At 44.6% G+C, this 19624-nt stretch overlaps 1 long non-coding RNA gene across 1 annotated transcript; it reads right to left on the bottom strand.

Annotated features, from left to right (window-relative positions):
- Positions 1-14611: 14611 nt before the first annotated feature.
- Positions 14612-15770, bottom strand: LOC133458033 (uncharacterized). Its single transcript, XR_009783918.1, has 4 exons — positions 15625-15770; positions 15395-15495; positions 14894-14927; positions 14612-14787 (listed from the first exon to the last, which is right to left on the bottom strand). It is a non-coding gene; the product is annotated as an uncharacterized LOC133458033 (long non-coding RNA).
- Between the last annotated feature and the right edge of the window lie 3854 nt (positions 15771-19624).

The raw sequence follows: 19624 nt of genomic DNA on the forward strand, positions 1-19624 counted from the left end.
CCAGCAGCGGTTCCTCGTCAGAACCAGGTTTCCACGCTCAGGTGGGAGAGGTTCTCGCTGCTCATCCACACAAATACATCGTGGAGCAGTTCTTGCCTTCTTGGCTGGGGAGTTTTTCTAAAGTGGCCAAGTGCAAGATACTGGAAACAAACAGGTTTGTGGCCGTAAAGGTGGTGAGACAGGACCAGGTGAAAGCAGGCAGGAGAGAAGCTGAGATCTTGGAGGAACTCCGCCAGCTCCACCCCGACACACACACTTTACTCCGCCTCACTGAACACTTCACACACAGGAACAACTTGTGTCTAGTGTTTGAATTGTTGGACATGGATCTGTTTGCGTTCATGGAAAGGAGGGACTTTGAGCCGCTGCAGCTGTGTGAGATCCGACCCGTGGCCCAGCAGATGCTGGTGGCCCTGGACGCCCTGAGGGACGCCGGGGTGGTTCACACGGAGGTCAGACCAGAGAACATCCTGCTGGTCCAGCATCACACGCAGCCCCTCAAGGTGAAGCTGGCTGGCTTTGGTCATGCCTGTGTGGCCTCCAGTCTGCGGAGGGAGGACATCCCCCTGAACTACGCCTACGTGGCCCCGGAGGTCCCGCTGGACCAGCCCTCCCTGGGTCCAGGAGTGGATGTCTGGTCCCTGGGCTGCGTCCTGGCCTTCTTGTTCCTCAGTGAGGAGCTGTTCCCGTTTGACTGTGAATACGAGGCCATGCGGATGATGGTGCAGCTGAACGGCGGCGACACCTGCTTCTGCCCCGGGTTCCCGGACAGCTGCACCTGGTCCATCCAAGGGCTCCTGAACGCCTCAAGAAGAACCACTCGCTTCTTCTACCAGTATCAGGAGGGTCCCCGCGACATCTGGTGGATGAAACCACCGGGCCAGTACACGCTGGAGACGGGGAACCACATCATGGACCACTGTGGCTTCTCCAAAGACTGCTCCTCCCTGGTAATGGTGGTGATGAGAAAGATCAATCCCAGGAACCGCTATCTCCAGAAGGACTGCTGGAAGTTCGCCCGGCTGCTTGAGCAGATGCTGCGGATGGATCCAGGAAGACGGATCCGACCAGACGCAGCGCTCAGCGAGGATTTCATCACCATGAGACACCTTCCCCTGCAGCTCAATTACCCGTACGTGACGGGAACGCTGGAGAGGATGAAAGTGTGCCACGCTGCGCAGACAAACAGCAGCTGAGGATGACTGACTGTATGTTAGATCTGCTTCAAGTGTGCCTTTACAAACATGTCATTCATCCAAATGGGAGCAAAATAAAGAGAATTAAAGCTGCAAGCAGCGATGAACGGGCCCTCGCACTCACGGCCACCGCCCCCCATAAGCATATCAGAAATGACACCACCCACGACTCTCTATGTCAAACCATTCAAAAGATATAGCAGAAAAAAGGGACAACCAATCAGAAGAAGGGGCGGGGCTAATTCAGGCTAAAGAAGCTCAAGGACTCAATACAGAATCTGATGATACCACCCACGACTCTCTATGTCAAACCATTCAAAAGTTATAGCAGAAAATCGGAACAACCAATCCGAAGAAGGGGCGGGGCTAATTTGCACCAATTATGGTTAAGGACTCAATACCGAGTCCCATGACACCACCCACGACTCTTTATGTCAAACCTTTCAAAAGTTATGGCAGAGAAAAGTATTCTAGGGGGCTCTGTTGAGCCGTTAGGCCACGCCCATTAATGCAAACCATGAAATATCAGATTTATCCCCAAGTCTGGCTTGCATGCAAAATTTGTTGACTTTTGGAGAACTATCAAATATGGACCAATCAGATGAAGGGGGGCCTGTTTTTGGCGTCTAGCGTCGCCACGGTAACACTTTTGAAAGAGAAAAGTAATGCGCGTAGTCGCAAGATGAAGACGCACATTTTGATGTATAACACACCTGGGTGCACGTTACGGTTCGGGCCGTATTAATTGCCGAAAGAATGGCATAAATTGCACCAAAATTACACAATTAATTCAAAATGGCCGACTTCCTGTTCGGTTTTGGCCGTGGCGCCAAGAGACTTTTCTTTAAGTTGCGACATGATACAGGTGTGTAGCGATTTTCGTGCATGTACGTCAAACAGTATTGTGGGGCTTGAGGCACAAAGTTTTCCGGGGGGCGCTGTTGAGCCGTTAGGCCACGCCCATTAATACAAACCATGAAATATCAAATTTATTGCCAGGCCTGGCTTGCATGCAAAATTTGGTGACTTTTGGGGAATTATCAAATATGGACCAATAAGATGAAGGGGGGGTGCGCTTTTTGGCGTCTAGTGTCGCCACGGTAACACTTTTGAAAGAGAAAAGTAATGCGTGTAGTCGCAGGATGGAGACGCACATTTTGATGTATAACACACCTGGGTGCACGTTACGGTTCGGGCCGTATTAATTCTCGAAGGAATGGCTCATATTGCTCCAAAATTACGCGATTAATTCAGAATGTTCAAAATGGCCGACTTCCTGTTCGGTTTCGGCCATGGCGCCAAGAGACTTTTCTTTAAGTAAAGACATGATACAGGTGTGTACCGATTTTCGTTCATGTACGTCAAACCGTATTATGGGGCTTGAGGCGCAAAGTTTTTTCTGTCTGAACCAACCAGATGAAGGGTGGGCGCGCTTTTTGGTGTCTAGCGTCGCCACGGTAACGCTTTTGAAAGAGAAAAATAATGCGTGTTGTCGCAGGATGGAGACGCACGTTTTGATGTATAACACACTTGGGGGCACGTTACGGTTCGGGCCGTATTAACTGCCGAAGGAATGGCATAAATTGCGCCAAAGTGACACGATTAATTCAAAATGGCTGACTTCCTGTTCGGTTTCGGCCATGTCGCCAAGAGACTTTTCTTTAAGTTGTGTACTGATACAGGTGTGTAGCGATTTCCGTGCATGTACGTCAAACCGTATCGTGGGGCTTGAGGCATAAAGTTTTCAAGGGGGCGCTGTTGAGCCATTTTGCCACGCCCATTAATGTAAACCATTAATATCAAATTTTTCGCCAGGCCTGACTTGCATGCAAAATTTGGTGACTTTTTGGGCACGTTTAGGGGGGCAAAAAGGCCCTCCTTTCGTCAGAAGAAAGAAAGAAAAAAGAAAAAAGAAAAAAGAAAAATTCCTACAGATACAATAGGGCCTTCGCACTGAAGGTGCTCGGGCCCTAATTATTGTTCAATGACTGGTTGTTTTCAGTTCCTGATGACTTGTGTTTTCACTTGTGTCGGGATGTAAAGCCCCAAACCAAACCAGTCAGCCGCAGCGGCGTTGTTGATGGACAGCTGGAGGGAGGAGCCACACGCACCACAACAGTGCTGGTGCTGATGAGAGGAGGAATCACTCTTTCCTCACTCCTTTGTGGAGCATTCAACAATAGATCACACTTTTCCAGCAAGTGAGGAGATGTTGCTTTTGTGCCCAGTTGAGCAGCAGAGTTCTGGATGAGCTGCAGTTGTCTAACTAACTTTTTAAGGTGGATGTAAAGATGCTGTTACAATAATCAAGCTACTAAAGATGAATTCCTGAACTAGTTTTTCCAGGTCCTGCTGAGACATCAGATATTTTAACCTTGATATAATCTTAAGGTGATAGTAGGCTGACTTTGTTATTGCCTTAATGTGTTTTTCCAAATGTAGGTCTGAGTCCATCACTGCATCCAGATTTCTGTCCTCGTTGGTGGTTTTTAGGTGTATAGATTGAAACTCTGTGGTGACCTGTGATCGTTTCTCTTTGGCTCCAAAGACATTTACCTCAGTTTTATTTTTGTTTCGCTGGAGAAAGTTGTGGCACATCAAGTCATTAATCTCCTCGATGCATTTACCAAGAGCCTGTACAGGAGGCTCTGTCTCCTGGTGGCATCTGCTTAGCTATGGTACTTTATTTTGTTGTTTTTTATCATCTATATTCACAGCTCAGTCGCTACACTTGTAAATACTGGGCAGCAAATGTAAATGTAACTGCTCACCATTTGCTGTGCTGGCCGCAAATAGAAAAAACACACCCCTAATTAAACATAAATTTGGTGCTTTTTTTAGTTTGACCTGATGCGGTACAACTAAATCCAGCACCTGTACAGCTGCCGTGCCACTAAACTGTTAGAACCCGGCTGTAAATGTTTATCTCTTCTTCAAATGTGGACATTTTCATTTGTTCCATTTCATTCATTCATCCAGAGGTGGCAAAACCAGACCAATGGGGATTGGGGACCGGGGACTTCCTGGTCCTGTTCTGGTTCTGTCCCGGGGAGATGCTGGTTCTGTTGCTGGGAGGACTGGACTTGGATGCTTGTATATATGTGTATATATGGATGTGGAAATGTGTGTATCTATACATACATGGACAGTAAAGTCTATGTGTATATGGAAGCTTTAATGTGTGTAGAAACATTAATTAGGAAGAATGCTTGTAATGAATAAGATTGTACGCGGGTGAATATAAATTCACATCATAAATAATGTACACATTTATGTATAGATGAATACAGGGGCTCAGGGTAAATAGTGTTCATATACAGTGACATAGAACTGCCCTTGGCAATAATAACTCAGGGATCTACTACTTTATACTCAGGTTTACCACAATATTTGTTTATACTGTGTCAAATTATTACTATTATACTATACTATTAATTGGTATAACTTCTAAGTACGTCAAGATTTTTTGATATCTAATAACGAGGGTCAAGACTGCTGCTACCAAAAAAAAGTGTCTCTTGCTTTCATTGTTGAAGTATCTTTAAGCATGTCTGTTACTTTATACTGCCATCATGTTTGAAATAAAGATCCTTGAATAGAATTCTTTGGCTGACGGCTGGAGGCTGAATCTAGTAACGTGTCAATATTCACTGACTCACATGTTAAAAATGTCCAACTTTACAGCAGAGATGAACATATTTACAGTCTGGTCCAAAAAATAGTTTTGGACTCCACAGATAGAGTTCATATCCATGACATTTGAGAGGTTTGTTGTCTGTTAACTTTGCTGTGTTTCATTTTAAAATGCAAATGTTCCAAATACAACCATTTTCAGATTTGATACCGCTACAGGTTGGAGAGCGGCGGACGATCCGGGGAAATGTCGCCATCTGCTGGACGAACAGGCGCACTGCAACAACAAACGGAGAGGAGGGGAAACACGTTCCAGTCAGAGAAAACCAGAAACCATATTAAATGTGTTTCTCTTTCAGATACGTGGACCCGGAGAACTAGACGACGTACCTGCCAAGAATCTGTCCTCTCTGGATACTTAAAACTCAAAAATAAACCAGATCCTGCTTCCACTCACTCATTCTGGTCATTTGGTTTTGGCTACTTACTCCAGTTCTTCTTGTTATTTATAATTAAGGTATTCCCTGAGGTTTTTTTCAATCTTATCTGTACCATTCATATAATTAACAATCATTTCAAGTGGATAATGAAACGATATATGTATAATTTAACAAGGAACGAGACAAAGCTTCAAAGTTGAAAGAGAAACAAGCCACATTTATTCATACAAAAAGACAAACTATACACACATGATAAACAAATATATGCATTTATATACAAAATAAAAACTAACTATATACAAATGATAAAAAACTGTACACATTTATGTACAAAACCTCATTTTTTTGTGTTTTCCCGTCCTCCTTCCACTCCCCACAGACTTGCCACCAACAGCAGCTCTTACCACAGAGTCCTCTGATTCAGCTCAAAGAGCTGAATGTTGGTCTGAGCATCAGCCTCGGGCTGCCAGCACCGTCTCCCTGATGGACACGTAGTCTCCGTGGACGAGGGACCAGCGGGTCTTCATGATCCTCCCACGCGTGTGGCGGCAGGATGGAGACGGCAGAGCTACTGCAAACGGCCTCCACCAGGCGGCTGCATCTGGCCCGTCTGCAGGGCCCCAGTTGAGTGGGAGTAGCAGCTGGAAGACAGTGGAGGTGAGACGCTGTTCAAATACGCCACACGACCAGCAACAGAAGCACCAGAGCTGTTTGAAGTGAAACTCACCGCTGGAGACTTTCCTTCCCAGGACAGGAAGTGTTCTTCCCCTTTGCTGCCTTGAACCCTTGGAGCGTCTGTCCTGGTGTCTGGACGGGTAGACGACTCTCCGCTTGTCCTGCTCTGGCAGGCGTTGCCAGAGTCTGTCTACCCGTCTCTCTCCGAGCCCCTGGAGACTCCTGGCTTCCACCAGGGCCCTGGCCAGTTTCAGGACGTGTTGATATCCCGGCTGGCCCTCAGGACCCTGGACCTTCTCCTGAGGAGGAAATGGACAAGAAAAAGACCCTTGTGAACAAATAAAAGCAGAAGCAGCCACAAACCACACCATATTAAGAATGCTGTTTGCTTCTCCATCATGTAGATCTTCTGCAACACTGTACAATGTTTGTGTCTGTTAAAGTCAGCTGTGAGTGTGGTGGTTACCTCAGAATGTGAGGATGCTGCGGAGCAGGAGACCGGTTTCCAGAGGCTCTCGGAGAGTCAGGGGCGGCTGGACCCGATGGTTCAGACCTGGTGACTGACTTGGATCAGCTGACTGGGATGCTGCAGTGCTGGCAGGGGTTTCTGGGTAAAGACGAAGGGGTCCAGGACTTCCTCCTCTATGCCCTCATCCACCTCTTCCAGCTCGGTGACGGCAGCATCCTCATCCGGAGTGTCAGGGTCCAAGTTCACGTCCTCAAACACGCTGGCCGTCTGCTGGAACAGGAACTCCAGACCCATGAGCTCCCCTGTGAACAAAGTGAACAGAAACTGCTGTAGATCTGTGTCATGACGGTAAAGTGTGAACAAAGTGAACAGAAACTGCTGTAGATCTGTGTCATGACGGTAAAGTCTGAACAACCAAAGCAGAGTGAGTTGGACAACTTTAAATCACATAAGAATGAAGGAGAGAGAGAATGATGACTGCAATAAAACACAACTTACAATCATTGTTGCTGCCGTTGTACAGTTTAGACTGGAAAGGAGCAGACGACAGTGATGTCACAGTCAGGTATTGATCAGTGATCAGACAGTAATGGCAGGGTGAGCAGGTTACAATCATGTGGTGTAATTAAACTAATCTGACGTCACATACAGTCATCAACGTGAATGTCACGGTGGAAACGTTAATATTGTACTAATATATAATAATAATCTAATGCTAGTACCATATTTACCATGACCGCTGTTTTAAAAGACTAAACACACTGATATGAAAACGGGAAAGTACGAGCTAAAAGGTTAAATACCAACTACTCTCTGTGCATTGTAAAAACAGTTTACCATTCACATCGCGTTAAAAGACCCTCACCCAAAAAAACTAAACTAAACTAGTGTGTAGGGATAATATATCCAAGCGAGAGTATTATGTATGTTCTTTTTTTAAATAAATTGAAGCCGTTTAGCCGGCCGAACTCGGTCATTTATGTAAATATAACGCTCATTCATTTATCTATTCTACATTTTTCCTCTTTCTTTGCTTGAAGTTTAAATCATGCTTTCTTTTTTCTGCTATGTGATGATGTTTTATTGTTTCTATAAAGCACTTTGAATCAACTTGTTCAATTACAAATAATGTACTATACAAATAAACTTGTCTTTCTACAAATGGGTAGTTGCTTTGCTCAGCACGGTAGCATGATGAAGATGATGAGGAAGTAAAAGCTGCTAGCCATTGGCTAAGCCGGCTATCAACATTAGAAATATATTTAATGCTTTATAGAAACTCTCCTGGCGTGGTACAAAAACAATTCACCCCTCAGAGTTGTTAAATCAAATGATGTGAGGATGTGAAATCAAACGATTGAGACCAAAACAGTGTTTTGAACCAGCTGTAAATATGTTTATTTCTGCTCTAATGTGGATTTTAACATGCGAGTCAATGGTGATTGACTCGCTTATGGATTTGAAATGTACTTGCAACCTCTCACTGATTTTATTCTTCCAATTTTTACTGTTCCATTGGTTTACTTCCATTTATTAGCTTATTAACTACACTTTGGTCATTTTTAGTCCTTTAATGGGCCCTATGCGCCACCAGTGTTTAACTATTACTGGTGCTGAATCATTTCATACACTGTAAATGAAATATACCCATTAACTTGCAATATTTTTATTTGACTCACATCATTATCATTCTGGCAATGGTTTTTAATCTTACTGGGGTCTGATATCAAATTAGTTTTAGTACTAATTTGCACTTTTTAATATTGAGAATGATGTAAAAGTGTTCCCTACTCAACTTGTATGTGAATGGAGGAGAAAACATCAGCAGACACGACACTGTAAACAAGTAAAACAGTTTATTTACTTTTCATTTTTAAAATTTGGAATTCATGTACTTATGTGTACAAAATATTTATCTCCCACTACAAATAAAACCAGATAACATACATATGATCCTCTTACATAAAAGCAATCAGTTGTAAAAACAAATAAATGAATTAAGTAATAAATACATAGATAAGTTACTTCAAAAAATACTTACATTTAGATACTCTAGGAACTACGAGTAAACCTGCACTCTGAGAACGGAGAGCTCTGACAGGAACATAAGGCACTATCAGGTCTTGCAAATAATGCGGAGCTAAGCCGTTTTGGGCTTTATACGCAAGTAATAAAATTTTAAATTGGATTCTGAATTTTACAGGTAACCAATGGAGCGACGCTAACACTGGAGAGACGTGGTCTCTCCTGCTGATTCCTGTCAGCACTCGTGATGCATTCTGGATCAGCTGGAGCCTATTCAGCAAATTACTTGGACGTCTCAGTGGTGTTCAGAAAACGACGTGGACTTTATTGACAACTGGGAGACATTCTGGGGAAAGCCCGGTCTGATTAGAAGGGACGGCATTCATCCCACCCGGGATGGTGCAGCTCTTATGTCTAGAAATCTGGCCAATGTTATTAGACACTCCCCCTGACAATGCAGGGTCCAGGCCAGGATGCAGAGCTGTAGTTTAACAGGGCTGGAGGCGAGGCTTAGTCAGTTAGAGGTCCGGTTTGGCCGACTAGACCATAGTCCGATAGAATCCTCTGCGGACCGGCCCGTAGCAGCTGAGCGTAACCGCTCCCCTGCAGCTCCCCGGCAGCCGGCCAGGCAGGGCAGCTGGGTGACGGTTCGGAGGAAGGGTAGTCTTAAAGGGCTCACAGAACACCACCACCCGCTTCATGTGTCTAACCGTTTTTCCCCACTCAGCGACACATCTGTTGCTTCTCAAGGACCAACGCCTGCCAACAAAACTGTAGGATTGCATTATGTAATTAGCGACTCTAAAACTGTAGGATTACATGATATTGGCGACTCTGGCCAGGTGCCTAGCAAAATAGAAGTGGTTGCAGTTCCCCGCCCTCCAAAAGTTCACCAGGTGCAGCGTTATAGAGGCGTTAACCAAGATAACCTTGTAAAAATTAAAACCAGTGTACATTTGGTACCAATTACAGACCTAAAAATTAGATGCGGACTACTAAATATACGATCATTAAGCTCTAAGTCTCTGTTAGTAAATGATATAATTACAGAGAGCAGGAGTGATATTTTCTGCTTAACAGAAACATGGTTACAGGAGGAAGAGTATGTTAGTTTGAATGAATCAACTCCGCCCGGCTACTTTAATCATCACATTCCTAGAAGCACGGGCCGAGGCGGAGGAGTCGCAGCAATTTATAACTCCGGTCTCGAAACAAAAATTGAACCTAAGTGCAACTATAATACATTTGAAAGCCTCATGCTTGGTCTGAAATTTCCGAGCCGGAAATCAGAGAAGCCAGTTGTGTTAGTGGTAGTGTACCGGCCCCCTGCTGGTGCGTATCTGGAGTTTTTGTCTGAATTTTCAGATTTCCTTTCTGGATTATTGGTCAGCACAGATAAATTCATCATAGTGGGTGATTTTAACATTCATATGGATGTTGAAAGCGATAATCTTAAATTAGCCTTCGATTCTCTTCTAGAATCAATGGGTATCTCACAAAAAGTGGATAAACCGACGCACTGTTTTAATCATACTCTCGATCTCGTTCTCACCTACGGTGTTGAAACTGATGGTCTGTTGGTGTCACCTGTAAACTCCCTTTTATCCGACCATTACTTAATAACGTTTGAATTTAATTTTGTTGATGTTGAAGTGCAAAATAGGAGGTATTATTTTAGCAGATGTTTGTCTGATGAAGTTATTGTTAAATTTAGGGAGGCCATTGCTTATCTTACGACAGTGCGAAATAGTGATGTAGTCGAGGCCAGTGACCTGGGTTCTACCTCTGCAGATGTTGATTTCCTTGCTAGTAACACTGCTGATTTGTTGCATTCAGCTTTAGATGAAGTTGCTCCTTTGAAAAGGAGGGTTTCTAGCCACAGGAGCTTAACTCCCTGGTATAATTCAGATATCCGCATGTTGAAACAAAACGTGCGTAAAATGGAAAGGAAGTGGTACTCTTGTAGGTCTGTAGACTCTCATCGTGAATGGAAAGATATTCTAATAGTATATAAAAAAGCCATTCGCAAAGCCAGAACAGCTTATTATTCAACGTTGATAGAGGATAACAAAAGTAACCCACGTTTTCTGTTCAGCACTGTAGCCAGGCTGACAAAGAGTCACAACTCTGTTGAGCCGTGCATTCCTGCAGCTCTCAGTAGTGAGGACTTTATGGGCTTCTTCAACAGTAAAATCGCGAGAATTAGAGAAGAAATCAACCAGCCGGTTGTAGGTGTTTCTTCAGCTTTAGCGACTTCCCTAGGCTCTGACTTGTCTCTAGACTGTTTTGATCCTATAGACCTCCCTGAGCTGACTTCACTCGTTAATAGAGCTAAGTCAACCACATGTATGTTAGACCCCATCCCGACTCGACTATTCAAACATATTTTTTCTCTTATTGGTACGACAATACTGGACCAAATTAACTTATCCCTAAGTTTAGGATATGTACCACAGGTTTTCAAAGTCGCAGTAATTAAACCTTTACTTAAAAAACCTTCTCTTGACCCAGACACCTTAGCTAATTATAGACCAATTTCCAACCTTCCATTTGTGTCTAAAATTCTGGAAAAGGCAGTTTCAAGCCAGTTATGTGACTATTTGTATAGAAATGATCTGTTTGAAGTCTTTCAGTCAGGGTTCAGAATGCATCATAGCACAGAGACAGCACTTGTTCGAGTCACGAATGACCTCCTTATGGCCTCAGATAAGGGATTAGTGTCCATACTGGTTCTACTGGACCTCAGTGCTGCTTTTGACACTATAGATCATGGCATTTTACTGCACAGGTTAGAGCATGTTGTTGGGATTAAAGGGACAGCTCTATGTTGGTTTAAATCATACCTATCTGACAGGTTCCAGTTTGTTCATGTACATGAGGTTTCTTCAGAACAGTCAAGGGTCTGTTATGGTGTTCCGCAGGGTTCAGTGCTAGGGCCAATCTTGTTCAGTTTATACATGCAGCCGTTGGGAAGTATAATCCAGAATCACGGCATACAATTTCATTGTTATGCTGATGATACGCAGCTCTATTTGTCTATGAAGCCGGATGAAACAGAACCGTTAGTTAAACTTCAGGCATGTCTTAGGGACATCAAGGACTGGATGTCCAGAAATTTCCTGCTTCTAAATTCAGATAAAACAGAGGTTATCATTCTTGGTCCAGAGCATCTTAGGAAGGGATTAGATGGTGTTGCGATGGCTTCCAGTGCAACTGTGAGAAATCTTGGTGTTATTTTCGATCAGGATTTGTCGTTTAAACCATATGTCAATCAGGTTTGTAAAATAGCCTTTTTCCATCTCCGTAATATTGCAAAGATTAGGAAAATCCTCTCACAGAGTGATGCAGAAAAACTAGTTCATGCGTTTGTATCTTCTAGACTAGATTACTGTAATGTGTTGTTAGCAGGATGTCCAAGTAATTTGCTGAATAGGCTCCAGCTGATCCAAAATGCAGCAGCACGAGTACTGACAGGAATTAGCAGGAGAGACCACGTCTCTCCAGTGTTAGCGTCGCTCCATTGGTTACCCGTAAAATTCAGAATCCAATTTAAAATTTTATTACTTGCGTATAAAGCCCAAAACGGCTTAGCTCCGCATTATTTGCAAGACCTGATAGTGCCTTATGTTCCTGTCAGAGCTCTCCGTTCTCAGAGTGCAGGTTTACTCGTAGTTCCTAGAGTATCTAAATGTAGATTTGGAGGGCGGGCGTTCTGCTATCAGGCACCACTACTATGGAACCAACTTCCAATCTGGGTTAAGGGGGCTGACACCACCTCCACCTTTAAAACTAAACTTAAAACATTTCTGTTTAGTAAAGCCTATAGTTAGTGTTTAGTAAACCTCTAGCTGGTGTTGGTAAATCTCTAGGTAGTGTAAACTTTAGTGTGTCAGAGTCGCTCCTGTGGTTTCTTGTGCTGGCCCCCCCTTCTCCTCCCTTTTCTCTCTTTTGTCCATGTTGCAGCATCCTTTGCCGGACACCGGAACCTGCAGTGTGGGAGTGAGGGGGGCAGGGTAATGGCCCCTTTTGGGCGGGGGAGAATGTTCGTCCCTCAAGACTCCTCTCCCTGGCCCTGCCCCTTCTCAACCTTTCCCCGACCCTGCACCCCAACCTGGGACTTGATGATTGGGCCGGAGCTTCGGGAGCTGCGTGCTGGCCTGCGGTCCCCACCCCTGGTCATCCCGTTGCTGGCCCCCCCTTCTCCTCCCTTTTCTCTCTTTTGTCCTGCAGGTGGCCGTGGGTGGCTTGTAGCTTGCATTACGGAGCACAAGTCTTTTCCTGACCCTGCACCCCAACCTGGGACTTGCTGATTGGGCCGGAGCTTCGGGAGCTGTGTGCTGGCCTGCGGTCCCCACCCCCGGTCATCCCGTTGCTGCTTCCACCTGCCTGCTGTGCTGTTGCCGTCCCTGACCCACCAGTCTGGCCCTCGGCAGGAGGGTCCCCCCTGATGAGCCTGGTCCTGCTCAAGGTTTCTTCCCTCCTAAAGGGGAGTTTTTCCTTGCCACTGTTTGGCTTAAGGTTTTTCTCCCACTAGGGGAGTTTTTACCTGCCATTGTTTATGTAATAACTGCTCGGGGGTCATGTTCTGGGTATGGGTCTCTGTAAAGCGTCTAGAGACAACTCTGTTGTATTAGACGCTATATAAATAAAATTGAATTGAATTGAATTGAATCCTGCTAACAACACATTACAGTAATCTAGTCTAGAAGATACAAACGCATGAACTAGTTTTTCTGCATCACTCTGCGAGAGGATTTTCCTAATCTTTGCAATATTACGGAGATGGAAAAAGGCTATTTTACAAACCTGATTGACATATGGTTTAAACGACAAATCCTGATCGAAAATAACACCAAAGTTTCTCACAGTTGCACTGGAAGCCATCGCAACACCATCTAATCCCTTCCTAAGATGCTCTGGACCAAGAATGATAACCTCTGTTTTATCTGAATTTAGAAGCAGGAAATTTCTGGACATCCAGTCCTTGATGTCCCTAAGACATGCCTGAAGTTTAACTAACGGTTCTGTTTCATCCGGCTTCATAGACAAGTAGAGCTGCGTATCATCAGCATAACAATGAAAGTGTATGCCGTGATTCTGGATTATACTTCCCAACGGCTGCATGTATAAACTGAACAAGATTGGCCCTAGCACTGAACGCTGCGGAACACCATAACAGACCCTTGACTGTTCTGAAGAAACCTCATGTACATGAACAAACTGGAACCTGTCAGATAGGTATGATTTAAACCAACGTAGAGCTGTCCCTTTAATCCCAACAACATGCTCTAACCTGTGCAGTAAAATGCCATGATCTATAGTGTCAAAAGCAGCACTGAGGTCCAGTAGAACCAGTATGGACACTAATCCCTTATCTGAGGCCATAAGGAGGTCATTCGTGACTCGAACCAGTGCTGTCTCTGTGCTATGATGCATTTTGAACCCTGACTGAAAGACTTCAAACAGATCATTTCTATACAAATAGTCACATAACTGGCTTGAAACTGCCTTTTCCAGAATTTTAGACACAAATGGAAGGTTAGAAATTGGTCTATAATTAGCTAAGGTGTCTGGGTCAAGAGAAGGTTTTTTAAGTAAAGGTTTAATTACTGCGACTTTGAAAACCTGTGGTACATATCCTAAACTTAGGGATAGGTTAATTTGGTCCAGTATTGTCGTACCAATAAGAGAAAAAATATGCTTGAATAGTCGAGTCGGGATGGGGTCTAACATACATGTGGTTGACTTAGCTCTATTGACGAGTGAGGTCAGCTCAGGGAGGTCTATAGGATGAAAACAGTCTAGAGACAAGTCAGAGCGTAGGGAAGTCGCTAAAGCTGAAGAAACACCTACAACCGGCTGGTTGATTTCTTCTCTAATTCTCGCGATTTTACTGTTGACATGTTTTGAATGTTTGTGGGTGTGCAACCTTCAGTTTGTTAAAAATGAATTTGGCACACCCAGTCTTTGCTGGAGCACACCCAATGTCATTTTTCTGGCTACACCAACGACTTGAAGGTATTTAAGGTATGCCTTTATTTCTAATACTTATTGTTTCTGACATATTTTAAGTGACAAAAGAAAATGAATTTTTTGTAACAAACATATGTTGAGCAAGAATATTTATATTGCATTAAAAGGAAATAATTCCAGTAAGAGGCAATAAAGAGCAGTTCTTTTTGCTTTAGATGTGAATTTTATTCATCAAAATATTAAATACAGCTTAAAACTGTATATCAGAGTTCTCAGCTCCTACTCTTGAACATAGCCATTGGGTTGTTGCTGATTCTTTTGTATTTCGTTCAGGATGAGACCTGATGTGAGGTCAGCTGCCACGTTAGCCCCAAACCTAGGTTGAAGAGGAAGAGACTGGGTGTAAATAATTCTGACACTCAGACAACAAAAGTTTCTTTTTTTTTTTCAAGCTGTTTCAACTTTCAGTCAAGAGAGCTTACCTTCCGGCTTCACTCCCAACCTTGCCCCAGGTCCCTAAAAGAAGAAAATTCAAGATGACAATTAAATCTAAGCAATTGTTAAGAGTGTTTAAATTTGTTGTCAGTATTTTTAATGATTCATTCTTTTGTTCAATTTAAATTTCTTGCAATACAATAAATTCTGCTTTCTTTAAACATAATTGGCTTTCAAAGCTTTTACAATAGTGAACTTTTATTGTTATATGTTCATGCACTTAATAGAAAAGGTTTGGCTTGACAGATGTGCTGATCATATTGAAAGAAAGCCAAACATAATCTGAAGTCACTACAGTTTCACTGGTTTGGTTCCAGTCAACGTTCTGTGTTATTTGTCCTGACAGGGAACGTTATCAAACCAATGAAGTCACAAAATAAATTAATACATCCACTATCAGATGTTCTTTCCCTCTATGATAAGCCATGTGTTTGGAAAATGAAGAAATTAATGAAAGTGTGTTGCCTTTTGTGTCCCTTTAAACATACCGCGTGAAGGAAGTCTTGGCCGAAATCGAAATCTACCCTCTCCGGGTTCAGCCAGGAAAATGACCAGGGCCACTCCCAGAAAAATTGCAAGGCACTTCATCCTGGAAAAAACAGGAGGACATCACCGTAGTCACTTTTGGAATAATTTCTCCAAATAATTGACCAATGAACTCAAAAAGATAACAGAGCTGCAAGTTGTAAAATATGCAAAAATCATTTTTATACCTTACCTTTCAATAGAGTGACTGTTAGAGCCCCAAAAAGACTGACAAAGAGATCAGAGTTGACCAAAGCCAGATCAATAAATGATGTGGATCTCTGGGTGTAGTCAGTGTCAAATTCTTGCTTCTTTATAAAGGCTAGAAGGTTGAGGAAGCGAATGTTAAACTCTGTTTCATTGCTTGTTAAATTTTGCAATCTGGACAGGTTAGAAGATGTTTATCTAATCTGGGCCTTACAGGCACTTTTCTAACAGGTTATGTAACACGCCATGACTAAATGAAAATGGGAACATTTTGTTTTGCAAGAACTTCTACATCAATGTTGAACATCAAGGAATGGTCTGCTCAAATCGTAAGGCCTGAGCACATTATTTTCAGAAAAAAAAATCCCAAAATGTGTAGAAAACCCACCAGGCTTTGCATTTTCACACAAAAGGATTGAAATCCTTCATAAACCCTGTCACTGACTTTTCAGCTGATGTACAACTGTTTAGGCATAAATACTGCAGGTCCTCCCTTTATCACTGGCTGTCACACCAGCTCTCTCTCTATTACGCCGCATGACCTGGACTGTCCAAGTTCCCCGACTGTTCTGCAACTAAAATAGCTCTGATTATCCTTCATAAAAAAAACCCAAAGACAAACAAAATAAAAACAAATAAACTTAAAAAAACATGATGGAAAGGACAGCGTTTCCCTTCCGATCTTATAACCCTTTGGGATTCATAAACTACTAAGGACAAAAAAGGACTGTCTTGACTAGATCCATCCCATAAATGTAAAATGGCTGGGTCATTCACCAGCAAAAATCTTGGTATTGCAATAAAAGGAAATAATTGTAGTACAGAGGCAATGAAGAGAAGTTCCTTTTGTTTGTAATGTGAATTTTATTCATCAAATCATTTAATACAGTTTTTCATGACTTAAAATTGTATGTAGCAGGGCGAGTGCTACGGGGCCCGACCGACAGGATAGAGAGGACACGGAGTTTCAGTGCACAACCACTTTTATTCACCACACCCAGGTCACACGTGCTTTGGCTTCAGCAGCCTCTTCAACAGCCCTTGCTGCTGTGCAGCCAGGCCTTATGAAGGCAGGCAGGGTGGAGAGGTTGATGGGACACACCTGTCCCCAATCAACCTGAGTGGCTGCTCCTCCACCCTTCCACACACCCCCATCGCCAACCTCAGGCGTGGCGCCGGGGTGGGTCGCACCGCGGGTCCCACCGTCGCTGGGGCCGCCTCAGGAGCCGTCGCCTGGTGGCCTGCAGCATCTGCCTCCCGGCCTGTCGGCTGCAGCGCCACCAGCGCTGCCGCCGCGTACCTCAGGCGTGGCGCCGGGGTGGGTCACTCCGTGGGTCCCGCCGCCTCGGGAGCCGTCGCTTGGCGGCCCGCAGCCTCTGCCTCCCGGCCTGTCAGCTGCGGCGCCACCAGCTCCTCCCGCCGGGGTGGATCGCTCCGCGGGTCCCGCAGCCTCTGCCTTAGATGGTGTGATTGGCCCCTGTGGAACTGTGCAAAACATTGGTGATAGCAATAGACAAGAGAGACCACCTCTCTCCTGTTTTAGCCTCCCTCCATTGGCTTCCTGTAAAACTCAGAATCCAACTCAAAATTGTATTACTTATGTATGAAGCCCAAAATGGCGTAGTTCCGCGATATTTGCAAGACCAGGGGCCTCATTTATAAAAGAGTGTGTAGGATTCATACTAAAAGTGCACGTAAACTCAAAAGCCAAAAATGGCAGGCGCAAAAAAAAATCCGGATTTATAAAACCGTGTGCATGCACACTTGCACGCAATGTTCTCTTTATAAATCACAGTCCAGCTGGAAGGTTGCGCAGGTGAATTTGCCTCATATCCCGCCCTGTACACGCCCACTTCATACCATAAATGGGCAATGCAAAGTATCGCCGTGAGTGCCACGGACAGATGGTGCAGAAAAAAAAAAGAAGTGGTGTGATTTGAAGGTGGAGGCCAAGAGGTACGGAGCCCCTAAAGGGGCACGGATTTTTTTTATATATATAATGAGTTTTACGTGCGCACATGAAACCTTTAAGGCTGATTTATGGTTCCACGTTACACCAACGCAGAGCCTACGGTGTAGGTGTGCGTCGCCGCATACCCTACGGCGAAGGCTCTGCGTCGTTTTAACGCAGAACCATAATTTAGACTTACGCCTGCGCGTAAAGGTTTCACGCGCGCGTAAAACTCATTATATATGTAAAGAAAAAATCTGAGTACTTTAGGGGCTCCGTAGAGTGGCCCGGCACTCATTTGTTCTGTCCTCAGTCACTCTCCAGTTGTCGCGGTGGGTGACGAGGAGGTTCCCAGCGTGTCCTGCACCGCGGCTGCAGCAGCACCAGAATCCTGACTGACGCTGTGCTTCACACACAGAGGGACACAATCAGCGCTATTATACTATAAGTCTGATATGTGATGACATTAAAAGTATGACATGAATTTGGCTTCATTTCACCACCTCACCGCCTGCGTCGCCAGTTCCCCATATCTTAAGACTGTTCCTGCGCAAGGGTCAGGGTTGGCGTAGGGATACGCACATTTTTCGGTTAGTGTTTTCTATTTAAATCCCAACCTTTGCGTAGAAGGTGGCTTGCACATCTTTCAAGCCCTGTTTTGTGCGCAAGCGAGCTTTATAAATGAGGCCCCTGGTCGTTCCCTATGTTGCTAATAGAGCTCTCCGTTCTCAGAGGGCAGGTTTAATCGTAGTTCCTAGTAGTCCCAGTCCGAGATATGCTGCTATAGATTTACGCTGCAGAAAGAAACCAACATGATCCACTGAGCAGTGCCCATCACCCCTCCTTCTCTCAGTTATTAATTACAAGTATATCATAACCATCATTGTTCTTGTCATTTGTTGTGCTGGTCTGCCCTCTCCTTTTCTCTTCTGTGCATCTCTGCAGGGCAGAGCTTCAGGAGCTGCATGCTGTCCTGCGGCCCCACCCTCTGACTACCTCAGTGTTTGCTGTCCACATATGCTTATGAAGTCCCTGTAGTTCACTAGTTAGCCATTGTGTCTGTGTTTCTCCTTTCTCTGTTCTTCATTCTCTCTGTCTTTTCTATCTTTTGAGAGAAATGCCGGCCATTCTACCTCCCTCGGGAGTTCACTGGGGTCATGTTAATCATGGTTTACATTCCACCGGATGCTAATGCTAGCTCGGCTCTAGGACTATTGCATAGCAACAGTAGCCTGCAGCAGAACCGACATCCAGATGCGGTACATATTATCGCGGGTGATTTTAATCATGTGGAGTTAAAATCAGTGCTCCCTAAACTCCACCAGCATGTGAAGTGTGCTACAAGAGGAGCCAACACTCTGGACAAGGTTTACACCAACGTAAAGATGGGCTACAGGGCCAGACCTGCACCACACCTAGGGAAGTCAGACCACATCCTTTTACAACTCATTCCCACATACACCCCCCTCCGAAAATCCACCCCCCACACCATCAAGACCGTCAAAATGTGGCCAGAGAGTGCTTCTCAGCAGCTGCAGGACTGTTTCGACAGCACTGCCTGGGACATCTTCGAGGACGAAGACCTGGATGTATTTACAGACACTGTACTATGCTACATCCAGAACTGTGTAGACATGGTTACAGTGGAGAAACACATACGGGTCTACCCCAATCAGAAACCCTGGATGGTCAAGCAGCTGCTGAGGGAGAAAAACACTGCCTTCAAAGCTGGTGACAGGGCTCTCTACAGCACAGCCCGCACCAACCTGAAGAGAGGCATCAGGAAGCCCAAGGAGGACTACAGGAGGAGGATTGACACCCACCTGGACAGCAACAACAGCAGGCAGGCATGGATGGCAGTCCAGCACCTCACCAACTACAAACCCAGCATCAGAGATGCTGAGGGCGACGCAGCGCTGGCAGAAGAACTAAACCTCTTCTTTCCTCTCTTCGAGGAGCAGCCACGCCGCCACCAGCGGCCGGGAGCAGCCCCACCCTCACGGTGGGGCTGCTGTTAGGAGTCACATCACGACCT

This window comes from Cololabis saira, chromosome 13, assembly GCF_033807715.1.
Source record: "Cololabis saira isolate AMF1-May2022 chromosome 13, fColSai1.1, whole genome shotgun sequence".
Taxonomy (NCBI): domain Eukaryota; kingdom Metazoa; phylum Chordata; class Actinopteri; order Beloniformes; family Belonidae; genus Cololabis; species Cololabis saira.